Genomic DNA, 11,374 nt, shown 5'->3' with positions numbered 1-11,374 from the left:
CTGGTTTGTTTGTAATGGCGATTTTTAGATAATTTTGGATCCTTATGTCCCACTGCTTTTGTATTTCTCTTATCCAACTAACTACTTCTTGGATTTCGAATTTATTTCTATCTCTTTTCTTACTTGAAGAGTCCACTGCAAGAATGGTGGATGTCATTTGGAATACATTTTGCAGGAGAAGCAATTGAAAGTTTGAAATGCTTAGCGCTCAAAGCTTAACTGTGATTTTCCGATCATTACTGGACAATGACTATCAGTGTTAATGCCATATAAGTCTTGATGTACATTCTATATGTCTTAAGCTATGCATTGACAATCTTGGTTCATTTTCGACAAGAAAGTGACATCCATCATTCTTGCAGTGGACTCTTCACTTATGATTTCTGCCCCCAAAATATTTGAAACTCATAATATACTCGGAGTAGAAGAAGGTATCAGATGATAGACTATATTAAGATATATGGATCATATGCGCAGACAAAGAGGAAGGCAGAAAATAGGAAAGATTGGAGAAAACTAGATTTGCAGTGGAAGACATGTCCTTGGGCAGAACACTATAAATTAATGAGTATACCTGCTCTATATTTCTATTATATACTACTAATTTTCACTTTATTTGATTCTTATTTCAGTAGTTCTTATATTTGCTTGTAGATCTCCGAAAGTCCATTTCTGTTGACGGTAGATGATACAGATTTTATAACAAAACAGGTAAATTGGTTGCTAAACTAGGCTATAAAATGTAAGATGTGCAGTCAGTTTTAAAGTAAAAAATATTCCTTTACAAGATATGGCTTCTCTTTAAGAAAGCCGATCTAAATCTCCCCTCTTAACGAGGTCAGTACTGTGATATTGACCTTCACTTTATGTAATTTCATAAGCCTCTTTAAAGCACGCAAAGCTGAGGAAATCCAGTCTTTTCATGAGAGCCGAAGGCAACTTGCTTTGTACGCTGTTCCACTGATCCAGTTATTAATGTTCTGTAATCACAGAAAGCTTATGGCTGCATTAAAAGCGAATAGGCATGAAAGATACAGACATAAGCACTATTTATTTCCGTTCTTATTAAAAAAGGAAAGTTTATATTTTACTTAAGAATTAAAATTGATTTAACATTTATAAATTCCTATGGAAACAAGTAAAAGGAATAAAAAAATTGTGCTATTCATCTTTAATCTTGGCTGCTTATATTTTCGTGGTATAATTCGAAGCAGAAGCTCCCAAATTACGCTCATATTACGATATGGAAAGTTTACCTTATGTCCGAGATATTATAATAACTTAATTTATGAAGTTTTCGTTAAGTTCACCGGGCTGAATGACTAAAATCCAACTTCTTATTAGATGATACACAAAAAATGTACTTACATGAAACAAAAGTCAATTTTTAGATTTTCACGAAAAAACACTTTTTCAGCATTTCACGAAAAACACTTTTTCAGCATTTTTCTACAAAAATGCCTGTCTGTCCCTTGTCCATCTATGCACGTTCATATTGTAATTTGGAAACATATTATTACAATTAAAATTGCACCATAATGCTACTATTGTTGCTAAAAGATTCATTTATAATTTTAGAAGGAGAGATCGTGGATATTTGAGACAAAATTAACTAATACACTTCTTTAACTTATGTTACAGAGAGCTTTCTGCAAATAAATTTGCACTAGAAACATTTCTTGGCTAGGCCTGTAAATAATGATTTAGTTACATTAAAGCCACTATGGAACACCAACATAAAATTTCTTAGTTGTCCAGAATTAAGTTAAATAATAAGAAAGAGGAGAAATGAGATCATCGTCGTCATCGTCATCATCATCATCATCATCATGGTTTAGTTCCATTTTGAAACCTTTCTGACCACTAATGAGGTAAATATAGAATTTTCTCTTGTCTTAATGAAATAATAATTCAGTTTTAAAAGAAATAAATGTGTCACTTTAATAAAATGAATAGATCAGAAGTCATATTTCAAATTTATTTGAATAAACTGGAAAAATATAGATATTATAATAATTTATAAAGTTTTCATTAAATTCTTTGGACTAAAAGACTAAAATCCAACTTCAAAATTTACATTCTTATTAAATGAAACATAAAAATGTACTTACATGTTGCAAAAGTCATTTTTTAGACTTTCACGAAAAAACACGTTTTCAGCTATCTTCTACAAAAAGTCTGCCTGTCCCTTTGTCCATCTATGCACGTTCATATTCTAATTTGGGAACATATTAAAATTAAAATTACATCATAATGCTACTATTATTGCTAAAAGATTCATTTATAATTTTAGAAAGAGAGATTCTGGATATCTGCGACAAAATTAACTAATACACTTCTTTAACATATTTTACAATTGATAATCAATGGTGCTTAATTATTACATTTTATTTTTATAACACTATTCATATTTAATTAATTGTATTTGTTAGCTATTCATTTCCGGATCCTCATGGTCATCCTTAATTAAGGCCGGATGAATTTTCTCTCTCTCTCTTTTGCAAATAAATCTGCACTAGAAAATTTCCTGGCTAGGCCTGTAAATAATGATTTAGTTACATTAAAGCCACTATGGAACACCAACATAAAATTCCTTAGCTGTCCAGAATTAAGTGAAATAATAAGAAAGAGGAGAAATGAGATCGTCGTCGTCGTCATCATCATCATCATCATCATCATCATCATCATCATCATCATCATCATCATCATCATCATCATCATCATCATCATCATCATCATCATCATAATGGTTTAGTTCCATTTTGAAACCTTTCTGACCACTAATGAGGTAAATATAGAATTTTCTCTTGACTTAATGAAATGATAATTCAGTTTTAAAAGAAATAAATGTGTCACTTTAACAAAATGGATAGATCAGAAGTCATATTTGAAATTTATTTGAATAAACTGGAAAAATATAGATATTATAATAATTTATAAAGTTTTCATTAAATTCTTTGGACTAAAAGACTAAAATCCAACTTCAAAATTTACATTCTTATTAAATGAAACATAAAAGTATACTTACATGTTGCAAAAAATCATTTTTTAGACTTTCACGAAAAAACACGTTATCAGCTATCTTCTATAAAAAGTCTGTCTGTTCCATTGTCCATCTATGCACGTTCATATTCGAATTTGGAAACATATTATTAAAATTAAAATTACATCATAATGCTACTATTATTGCTAAAAGATCCATTTATAATTTTAGAACGAGAGATCCTGGATATTTGCGACAAAATTAACTAATATACTTCTTTAACTTATTTTAGAGAGATCTTTCTGAAAATAAATTTGCACTAGAAAAATTTCCTGGCTAGGCCTGTAAATAATGAGTTAGTTAGGCCTACATAAAAAGCCACTATGGACCACCAACATAAAATTCCTTAGTTGTCTAGAATTAAGCGAAATAATAAGGAAGTGGAGAAATGAGATCATCATCATCATCATCATCATCATAATGGTTTAGTTTCATTTTGAAGCCTTTCCGCCCACTAATGAGATAAATATAGAATTTTTTCTTGTCTTAATGAATAATAATATTCAGTTTTAAAAGAAATAAATGTGTCACTTCAACAGAATGGATAGATCAGAAATCATATCTGAAATTTATTTGAATAAACTGGAAAAATAGTAGTACCACTCAGTCAGTACAAGGGTGCCCCAAAATATATTCCGAAGGTCTAAGCTATTCAGCCAGAAAGCTGTGACGTAATAATCTTACTTCATAAAATGCACAAGACAGGTCAGCCACTTTAATTACGCATTCGGGCACTAACACGGACTCCCGTTGATGGTAGGTGATAAAAATTTACGATTACTTTAGTACCAACGGTTAGAACACTAAAGCTGATACTAACGTTTTATAATTAGCCTATTTAAACAGCGTAATAAATGCAAAATATTCAGCAGTTACCCTCAGTTTGAAATGAGTAATATTACGAGTAATGTGAAAGAAGTATAACTAACTAATGAAAATAATTCAATTTATGACATTTCTACAAAAATTAAACGTGTTTTTTTTTTTTTTTTTTTTTTTTTTACTATTCGAGGTGTAAAGAGAAGACATTTTTCTTCTTTTTCTTTATCATGCTTTAGGCCTACCTTCTTTTATAGCAACTCAAAATCCAAAGCTGTATAGAGGATACTATATCCTTGGACCAACACTAGGTAGGCACACATTGAGCGTTCCCCTAGACGTGTGGTCAGCATGGCTCGGATGAGACAACACAGAACAGTACACAAGGGACAGTCACCGACATTGGGAGTCGAATCATGAACCGCTTAGATGGGAAGAGCGTACGGAAATGTGACGGACGAGAATGTGTTTTTATAATACAAAATATATATTTTTATGTTGTAATAAAGTTACTGAGTGGCCGGGAATTGGACGTATCTCCCTTTGTTTCGCGAAGATTTGTTTTGAATAATTTCGAGGAGAAAAATTGTTCTGTGGCCGTAAACCAAAGGTCCGGGTTCGATACCCGGACGTTTAACCAAAGGTCCCGGGTTCGACACCCGGCCCCGGAACAATTTTTCCCCTCGAAATTGTTCAAATTAACTTTACAGCGAGTTATACCTGAAAGCTTGATTTGCATAATACACGTCACTGTTCTTTAACAGAAAACCACAATTTAAGTCACACAGAGTTAGTTTGCACTCAATGTTGGTTGCTTGGCGGTTGTCAGCTCACTTTGAGGTCTGTGGATATAGAGAGAAAAATTGGATCGGTGGCTGGTAGAGTTTCCGGGTAGCTCAGTTGGTAGAGCGTGGTACGTTTAACCAAAGGCCCTTAGGCCCCTCGAAATTTTTCAAATCAACTTTACCTGAAAGCTTGATTTGCAAGATTTGTTTTGGCATGTTGGTATACTTGTAAACCTTGGTAACCATGCAGTGGGAGTAATAACCGGTATTACCAACGGGAAGAGTTACTAGCACACACGTGACATGGGATTATTTTCTCAAAACATCTGCCAAAACATGGCGCAGAATTCAGCTGGATCAGTTTACCTATCCTAAATTTGGGAAACGCTGTCTGAAGTTTTACATACTTACATACAATAACTTTCGAAGATGCATGCTAATAATTTTATGTCGCCTAAAAATCCAACTCACTCTGTTGAATTTCAATCAAGAGGCAAGCACAGTGATTTCTAGAGTAAACTCGAATACAAGAAATCCGAGTAAAATGAACAAATCTTTTCTCGTCGAAGAAGACTGTTCGAAATAATTCGATATTACAACCATGGATAAGTATATAATAGGATGCGAAACTACAGTCAGCACCATCTGGCAGCGGGGGGCTGAAATAAGATGATCAGCGCCCAACGTCGTACACGGTGAACATTTAGAACTACGTATTGGGTACTTACCGAGAGTTCTCTATTTATCCGTTCGAGATATTGCTCGAGGACTCAACGAGGAGCCAAGATGGCTGACAGAAACTTGCTAATAAGTGAACATAAAGTGATATTACGTGTGTGTATAAGCAGTGCATGTTAAACAGTGATGTTTATGGACGTTGTAAAAATAGTGTTGTTGAATGTATTGTGAAGTAATAGTAACATAATAAATTGAACTATCTAAGTAGTTTTTGCAGATTTTTCCATTGCGCTGTACACTAAATACCCAAAGAATACAATCCCAATTATCTAACTTTTGCTTTATTTTCTGTCTTTGTCTGGTTACATTTTAATTGGGCAGTGTAACATAGATCTTATCTTTTATCTTCCTGTTGGCTCCGGTAAGAATTTTCAGTAGAAGCTGCTGTGAGGAATAAAAATGTAAATGTTTTATTTTAAATTGGGTTAGTTTTGAATATCGATGAGGGTCGGAGGGAATACTTTCTGCATAGTTTAACATTTTCGTCACCAGGTGCGCTATTAAATGCATGGAGTAATTACTCTTTTCGCTAATTGGTGCGCTGCTAGATGTAATAACGCCCCTCCCTCTAACAGGTGGCAGCGCCTCTAGTATGTGTTACGGGAAACTCGGTAAGTTTCGCATCCTATTATATATTCATCCATGTTACAACTTTAAGATCAATTATTCTTACACTTTGTAAATCAGAGACAAGTCAACCTCGAAGAATTAAATTGCAGCGGTTCCCTCAACAGTGAACAGATTGGAAGATAATCTCAAAGAGAAATCGGATCCCACTTAGGCGTCCGAACGTCGTTCACTGGGTGTAGGTTTTACAGAGATAACAATGCATCTGGTTGCCATCTTCATCTGATGTAACCGAATCTCATATGCCACTACAGACCATAATTTTTATCAGATGAAATTATATAAAAAGGAAGGAGCAGTAAAAATTAAATGCAAATTTATAAGATTGAATAAACGTGGAAGATTATTCGTCTTCTTAACTTATTAATAAGAAGACTAACTGTAATTGTAGAAGATTTGGAGTATTTTAACTGTTTTATATTTATAACTATGAATATTATTACGTGTAGTATCATGATTATGAATCTCATTATTATTAGTGCTAAACAATCTTCATTAATTTTGTAGAACATAGCTGCCTTGCATACCAAAATTCCAGTCAAAGTTAACATTTTTTATGATTTCAATACACCTCTTACAGAATTTCTTGGGTTAATCTCAAAATCCTTTCTTGTATTACAAAAACATTAATATTAAACACACGATCCCAATATAAATAAAGAATATTCCAACTACACTACCGGTCAAAAACTTTCGATCACCTATCACAACTATGCATTTGTGGTTAAAACAGGGATTTAGTTTTGAATATTCTATCACAGTCATGTCAATTGATGCCCATAGGAGCAAGCGCGCGCTTTAGAGCTCAGGAGAGCCTGAGCGATTTACAACGGAAAGGAAAGAGATAGAGGAAAGAGGTAGTATATGCCGCTTGGTCGAGCTATATTCAGGGATGACCAGCACTGATTCAATGGATAAAGGGAAGAGAACTTTTTAAAACTGTATCCATGTTAACTTTTAAAGTTTTAGTTTTAATGTTCATTTTTCACAAGTTTGATTTTTTGTTCAAAAGTAATATTTTCTCAACTTTTTTTTATAGAAAAGTGAAATTTTCAGATATAGGCCTATTTATTTAATTATCTTACGGGATGTTTTCATAAATCTAATATACCGTAAATACGTATTACTAAAGATAGTGTATTGAAAATTTTGAAAATATTCGCACGAATATTGTTTGTAAGGAAATGAATTAACAAAGCAACTACTGTTACATCATAAGCAAAAGATACGTGCCCATGTGTTGTAAAAATGTCAGCTCTATAGCTTCAGCAGATTTCGAGAAAATAATTTAATATTCTGATGATAGGAAGTTGCTCACAAATATCACCTTAAAAGCATAATGCGATAAGAGTTTTGTTATGTAATATTAGTTACACTTAAAACAGATACAGTACCAAGGTAACTTTGCCTTGTACTGTAATATTGTTTTGATTAGTTTATTGATTACTTTTGTAAGGCTAAAGGTATCATCAATATCAATTCCAACTTATCATGTCATAATCTTTTTTTTATATCACTTTCTTTATAAATAAGGTGTTTCATCCATTTAGTACAGTATAATTATACTACTACGGAATTTAAGCGAATATTCCTTCTTAACTCTTTATTATGTTATTAACATTTTAAACACAACTGCAATATTAAGAAATTGGTATTAGTACTTTTGTTTTACAGACAATATAGCCTAGATAATATCAAACAGAAAGAAGCCATATAAAAATAACGACATAAAATTTCACGTTCCGTTTGAAGTTTGTGCACCACTGTTTTCTTAATCCAATAGGCTCATTATATAAACCCTTCCTCTTTCCATACTTAGCGCTTGATGCCCGCGCACGACATCAAGGTCAGAAAAATGCGCTTGCTTTGATATCACTGTTCTATCATATCATAATATTAGAGATAGAAAATATTTATTTTGATGGTCTATTTAGTTTTTACGATGTGTTTGTACATTGAAATAAAGTATATAGTTTTTTTCATAGCTGATCGAAAACTTTTCACCGGTAGTGTACATACAATTATTTTTATCAATACAAAGATGAGTATATTCAATAAAAACCAAGTTGATGCACAGTAATTATACACGGTACAATCACGCCCAAAGAAAGAAAGTTTAAAAGTTTACACATAACTGAAATTAATATTTTAATTTCGCTAGCTGGAAAGGATTCAGATATGAAATAAGAAATGAGCATATCAGAGAACTTTCTAAAATGAAGGATGCTGTGAAATGGGCTGGAAGGATGAGATAAGGACGGGATGAGCAAATCGGTCGGACGAACTGCTGAACAGTCCAAATATTCAGAGATAGCAAAAACACGAGAGAATATTACCCCAAGTGTTCCTGCAAAAATATGGAGGGAAAACGGGCAACTATCCAAGGAAGATTATACTCGACAAAAGAAGAAACCAGTATGCTTAACGTCTAAATCTCTCTTTCAACATGAAGTTCATTTTTGTTATTAGGACGGTCGTGGTAATTGATATTTATATTTTTATTTAATGTCCTTTTTCAATTACAGAAACTAAATCACTAACGTAGTCTAGAAATAACGAATGAAGCTGTTCGTGCTCCCAGGCAGCTTTCGACCTAGGCTACAACCCCGCTTAGTCTGAGTATCTACAGGGTGTTTCCGAGGTGGTGTTACAAACTTTCAGGGACGATGGCGAAGGGCACATGTATCAATTTGAGATAAGGAACCATGTTCCGGAAATGACCGAGTCGAAAATTACAAACAAAAATATTTTTGTGGAAATGAAATAATTTTATTCCTCTGTACAACTTATTTATGTGTATTTATCTGTACATCTTGCACATACTGTATTCATCTGACGTTGTTTACGTTGTCTACTTACAGTATTCCATTCAGTGCGCTGTCTGAGGGATGGGAACAGGAAACTACACCAAAGCAATGCAGATAGCATAATGTGTAACGGATATGGTCGGTCCTGACATGCACGTCTGTAGACAGCAGTGTATGTGTACAAGGTGCAGTGTACAGTCCGTCACTCCTAGTGAAATGGTGGAGTACACTAGAGCGGAATATGCAGACCTGATTTTCGAATACGGATGAGCCAATGGGAACAGTAGACAAGCTCACATATTGTATCAGGACAAGTACCCACGTAGGAGACATCCGGTCCATACCATCTTTCCACGACTGTTCCAAAGGTTAAGGGAAGGAGGGCACGTGGTGCCAAATTACAATTGCATTTCCACACAACTATTTTTGCTTATAACTTTCGACTCAGTCATTTCCGGACCATGTTTTTTTTTAAGTGGGTTATTTTACGACGCTTTATCAACAGCTTAGGTTATTTAGCGTCTGAATGAGATGCAGGTGATAATGCCGGTGAAATGAGTCCGGGGTCCAACACCGAAAGTTACCGAGCATTTGCTCATATTGGGTTGAGGAAAAACCCCGGAAAAAACCTCAACCAGGTAACTTGCCCCAACCGGGAATCGAACCCGGACCACCTTGTTTCGCGGATAGACGCGCTAACCGTTACTCCACAGGTGTGGACCGGACCATGGTTCCTATCTCAAATTGATACATGTGCTCTTCCCCATCACCCCTGAAAGTTTGTAACACCACCTCGGAAACACCCTGTATTTGAGTTTATTCCGAAGTTTTCCTCAATTGTACGAGGGCTATCCAGAAATCAACTTCCGATTGGCTACAAAAAAAAAAAACACAAACAATGTTACAAACTTTTTATTGCCTGGGAAACGTTCCTGGATAGTAACACTATTTTTCAACATAGTCGCCATATAAATTCAAGCAATTGTCATAGCGTGGGACTAGCTTGTGTATTTCTTCTTCATAAAATGATGCCTCCTGTGTACACTCCATGCATGAGCTCCTCGTTGTCATTGAAGCGCTGAGTGGCTAACCAGTTCTTCATCTTGGAAAAGGGTTTTCCCTCAACCCAATACGAGCAAATGCTGGGTAACTTTCGGTGCTGGACCCCGGAGTCATTTCACCGGCATTATCACCTTCATCTCATTCAGACACTAAATAACCTAGATGTTGATACAGAGTCGTAAAGTAACCCAATAAAATAAAATAAAAAATCTTGGAAAAGAGGTGGCAGTCGCTCGGCGCCAAGTCTGGACTGTAGGAGGGATATTCGAAAGTTTCCCATGTGTATTTGTTCAATAAAGCAGCAATATGGGGCCTCGCATTGTCATGGAAAATAATGACACCCTTGGAGAGCAATCCGCGGCGTTTGTTTTAGAATGCTCTCCGAAGCTTCTTTAGCGTTTCACAATAAACATCTGCTGTTATTGTGGTGCCAGGAACCATAAACTCTGTCAACAATACTACTTTCGGTCCTAAAAAAACTGTAGCCATCGTTTTTCAGTTTGAGAATGTTTGAATTGTTTTGGCTTGTTCGGGGATTGAATGTGCGTCCACTGCTTTGACTGTTCTTTGGTGTCAGCATTCACGAATCTGTCCAGAAATTGATCACCATCATTGTGGTAACGCTGAAGGAATATTAAGGCCGAGGTCATTCTCTGAGCTTTATGATGGTCAGTGAGATTTTTTCGGCACCCATCGTCACAATATTTGTGGAAACCTAACCTTGCCGTAACAATTTCATAGAGACTTGTCCTTGAAATTTGTGGGAAATTTTCAGAGGGTTCAGAAATTGTGAAACGACGTCTTTCACGCACAGTTTGTTCGATTTGTTGAACGAGTTCATCAGTCACAATTAAATGTCGTCCTTGACCTCCCTCATTGTGCACATCTTCATGCGAGTGTCACGGCCCCCTTGAATGAATGAGTTCACTGTTTATAATTCCCACAATTTGTTAAGATGTAAGCGAGAATTTTTGGTTGTTGTACCCTTTTACAGATGGAGAAAAGTCTAAAACACGAGATTATTATAGACAACGGTACCTCTGCGGTGTTTGGGCGATCAGTCTCTCGGCCTGTCTCGCAGGCGATCTGGGTTTGAGTCCCGGACTGGACTGGGATTTTAACAAATTGTAAGAATTGTAAACAGTGAAATCATTCATTCATATTGTTCTGTACAAGGGCAGGTCTTTTGCTGCAAAACCCAACATTCTCCGATCTTTCCTATTTTCAGTCTTCCTTTCAGTCTCCGCGTATGATCCATATATCTTAACGCTATCATCTGATATCTTCTTTTGGCCCAAAGTTTTTTTTTCGGTTCACCATTCCTTCCAGTGCATCCTTCAGTAGACAATTTCTTCTTGCCCAGCGAAGACACCGAATGATTGAATGTAATCCAATGATAATCAAATTCAAATATTAGCCTACTTATATTTACAGCTGTGTAATACAGAATTGAAAGTCGTCAGGTATTCGAGATAAAAAAATAAATAAAAATA

Source organism: Periplaneta americana, chromosome 14 (assembly GCF_040183065.1).
Source record: "Periplaneta americana isolate PAMFEO1 chromosome 14, P.americana_PAMFEO1_priV1, whole genome shotgun sequence".
In the NCBI taxonomy this organism is placed as follows: domain Eukaryota; kingdom Metazoa; phylum Arthropoda; class Insecta; order Blattodea; family Blattidae; genus Periplaneta; species Periplaneta americana.
The sequence above is the reverse complement of the archived record's forward strand: the minus strand, read 5'-3'. Positions refer to the sequence as shown.